The sequence below is a fragment of the Ranitomeya variabilis genome, chromosome 2, assembly GCF_051348905.1.
Source record: "Ranitomeya variabilis isolate aRanVar5 chromosome 2, aRanVar5.hap1, whole genome shotgun sequence".
Classification (NCBI taxonomy): Eukaryota; Metazoa; Chordata; class Amphibia; order Anura; family Dendrobatidae; genus Ranitomeya; species Ranitomeya variabilis.
In genome coordinates this window covers 849,190,249-849,194,088 of record NC_135233.1, presented here as the reverse complement: position 1 = coordinate 849,194,088, position 3,840 = coordinate 849,190,249, and the positions used below count along the sequence as shown (strand labels likewise).

At 44.1% G+C, this 3,840-nt stretch overlaps 1 long non-coding RNA gene across 1 annotated transcript; it reads right to left on the bottom strand.

The window, feature by feature from the left end:
- Positions 1-554: 554 nt before the first annotated feature.
- Positions 555-912, bottom strand: LOC143809971 (uncharacterized). Its single transcript, XR_013222565.1, has 3 exons — positions 855-912; positions 697-760; positions 555-615 (listed from the first exon to the last, which is right to left on the bottom strand). It is a non-coding gene; the product is annotated as an uncharacterized LOC143809971 (long non-coding RNA).
- Positions 913-3,840: the final 2,928 nt, after the last annotated feature.

The window sequence follows — 3,840 nt, the reverse complement described above, 5'->3', positions numbered from 1 at the left end:
TTTACATTGGTATGTGGCTGACCACCACTGTTGCCGCGCACGCTGGGTTATGTACGCCATTCTTTCTGTGTTCACTGTGATTGATAGGCTGCTGTACACACACACAGCAGCCCTGCCCTGCCCTAGGCTCTGTTTAATTGTGCACCTGTGTCTCAGCCTGTCTCACCCTTTATCCGTGGTGCTGGTTGGGCAGTGTGGGGGTTAAACCTGAAATGTCTGTCTGGACCTGGTCAACCTATATCTGCGCTTGCCCTCTCTGGCACCATGGGAGTGATTCAGAAATGCTTCAGGTACAGCTTGCATTTAATGTGGTCTTGCTTTTTAGAGGCCGTAATGGCACAGCAAATATAAAAAACGTAGAGTAGGACTGCCCCATTATGAGAATGCCGTGAAGTGGCGGGGTGGCTCAAAGAAATGATCAATTGTTTGCTAAATGTCTCATTTTAAAATGCAGTTAGAAATTAGTATGTGCATGTGCACCTTATGTATTGGATTCTGACCATAAGCAGTGCTGGCTTTTCCCCTTTTTTAGCCTTGTATACATACACGCTGCCGCCTTGCCACCCGACCGTGACTCCGCTGCTCCTGCCCAGTCTCAGCCGCAGTAGAAGAGCTCTAAAAAAATAAAAAAACAAAATTGTCATATGTGTAGATGTGACAGTGAATACTTACCAATCTGAGGAGGCAAGTACTCACCTCACTGACATGTTCTACTTCAGAAGGCCCAGGACGTTGCTCCTCATCAGAAGAAGAAGACATTCTGATGCATGCAGAAAGAAAGAAAGAAATGGCAGAAATTAGGACATGTAGAGGCAGAAAATAGAAAATAAAGGCATTGGATAGGATATACTCACATTGTTCAGTGTCCTGTTTTCCTCCAAGGATGTAGCCTGCGTCTCGTCTGCTTCTGTGTCTGCTGAGTAGTGAACTGCAAATGTCCACTCCCTCCCTTTATCACCTTGTATGTGGGGGGTGGCTTATCAGTGTCTAGACATGTTTTTCTCTTGTGGAACGCATGCATTCACGAACGCAAGCAAACGCATGTGCTTGTAAACGCATGCGTTCATATAGACAGCAATGCGTTTTTTTGGCGCATTCCTTGCGCAATCGACCGCATATGTCTCCAGGCGGTAAATTGACGCCTCTAAAAATTACTACATGTTGCATTTCCGCGAAAAGCCGCAGACGACGAAATGACACATGCGGCATCAAACGCAGTAAACGATCGTAAATGCTTGCGTCCCTAATGTTAAAGATAGGAATACACAACGCATGCGGATATTTGCGGAAGAAACGCTGTGGACAGAACCGCAAATGTGAAACTGGCCTTAGGTTTTGACTGTTTAGCGGTCAATGTGAACATAGGCATGCAAGCTGCATGCATGCCAACATATATTTCAGTTTGTTTCTTTAGGTTTTCATATCTAAAGAATGTACAGTAATATCTACTACATGCAGCAGTTTTTTGTTTGAACAAGCCCTGTCTGTGGAAAATATCAGACATGTGCATGGCTCCATACACTACCATTGGCCCAACTGCGATCTAATGATTTGTCGGATCACACTCGGACTGAAAATACGCTTACCTGCAACTGCCATTAGTATAATGAATAAAAGAGAATTTGCCATTCTAGTTGCAAAGGTGATATTTATTCATGTCATATAATTCAAAGAGCAAAATAGTAATGTTTTTGTCTACGTTATTAGACCTTCATCAGCCACACAGATATACAGCAAAGCTGATCAGATTAGGTCAAAAGATGAGAAATTGTCGCTAGTGTGGACTGAAATGTCACTATTTTGTACTTTGGATTACATGGCATGAATAAATTTCATCACCTTTGCACCTAATTAGAGAGCTGATTCCTTTATCTTCATTGCACAGTAATATGTGCCTGGGAGAAGGACTTTGGTGACATATACTGCTTTGTCCAGGGTTGCACACTGTCCTGAAATTGCAAGACCGGCCATAAAAATAGGACACGTTTCTGCCCTGTCCATAAAAAAATTGATTTGTTTGAAGCTGAAGAAACATACAGATTATTATGACCATAATTATCATTATTTTAGAGTTTACAGTGACCACAGCTGATGGCTTCATATCGAAATTGAGGGTTGTAGACATTTTGGCACACCTGGCTGTGTCAATGTTGTAGAGTTGGTTGCCAATACACACCCAGGGCAAGAAAGTATTGAACCCCCGTAGCCAGCAACAATGTCACATACATGCTCCCTTAAAACAAATAATGCCCTCAATGCCCATTTAGAAAATGTTAATGCCCCTCTAGTGCCTTTTTAAAAGTGATATTGCCTACTGAGTTCCCACTCCAAAAGTAACCACCTCTATGTCACCCCCAATAAAAATCTAAAGTTTATACTTATCTAAGCTAAATAACATACAGTAGCTCTCAAATTCTCCCCATCCCTTGACCACAGGGAAAGCAGGCTGGAACAGGTGGGAACGCAGTGACATCATTGAGGTCTTGAAAGTAGCATAAGGCCTATAGGGTGGAGTGTGAGTCCAACTGTGTCATAACGATGTCAATACGATTCAAAGTGCTGCGCACCTAGAGATCTTGGACATTCAGCCTGAAGTTTGGGGTACATGCACCGCCAGGTCTTCTACACTGGTTATGCCACTACTTTCTTTATTTTCTTATGAAATCTTGCGCCCTTAAGATTTTTTCATCAGGGCAACTGCCTCTGTTGCCACCAGATATTATATAAACTAGAAAGTATGACTGTGTCTACAACATAAAGAAAAATGTATCAACAAACAAAAAAGGTAATATAGTTTAGAAGATTGAAAAAAATACAAGTCCATCCAGTTCAGTCTATAATCCTGCATTGCTAATCGTAAGGCAAAAAACCTCATGAGACAAAAGTCTTTTCTTTTCCAATTTAAAGGGAATCTGTCACCCCATTTTTGGCCTATAAGCTTCGGCCACCGCCATTAGGGGCTTATCTACAGCATTCCGTAATGCTGTAGATAAGCCCCCGATGTATCCTGAAAGTTAAGAAAAACAGGTTACATTATACTCACCCAGGGGCGGTCCTGGTTCGGTTCGGGTCCGATGGGCGTCGCAGGTTCGGGTCCGGCACCTCCCATCTTCATACGATGTCGTCCTCTTCTTTGCTTCCTTTCGCGGCTCCTGCGCAGGTGTACTTTATCTGCCCTGTTGAGGGCAGAGTAAAGTACTGTAGTGCACAGGCGCTGGGAAAGGTCAGAGAAGCCCAGCGCCTGCGCAATGCAGTACTTTGCTCTGCCCTCAACAGGGCAGATAAAGTACACCTGCGCAGGAGCCGTGACAGGAAGCAAGGAAGAGGACGTCATCACATGAAGATGGGAGGCGCCGGACCGGACCGAACCACCCCCCCAGGTGAGTATAATGTAACTAGTGATGAGCGAATATACTCGTTACACAAGATTTCTCGAGCACGCTCAGGGGTCCTCCGAGTATTTTTTATTGCTCGGAGATTTAGTTTTTCTTGCCACAGCTGAATGAATTACATCTGTTAGCCAGCATAAGTACATGTGGGGGTTGCCTGGTTGCTAGGAGATCCCCACATGTACTTATGCTGGCTAACAGATGTAAATCATCCTGCTGCGACAAGAAAAATGAAATCTCCGAGCACTAAAAAATACTCAGAGGACCCCTGTTATGATCCTTAGTGGCTGAGGATCACAAAATGCACTAGCTAAGTTACTGAACATAGAACGAGCTCTAGGGAGGTGGTAACTGGACTGACCGCAAAACCTGATCCTAACCAAACACACTGAAGGTAGCCGGTGAACATGCCTAAATTCCTGGACGTCTCGACGCAGCCTGAGAAACTTGC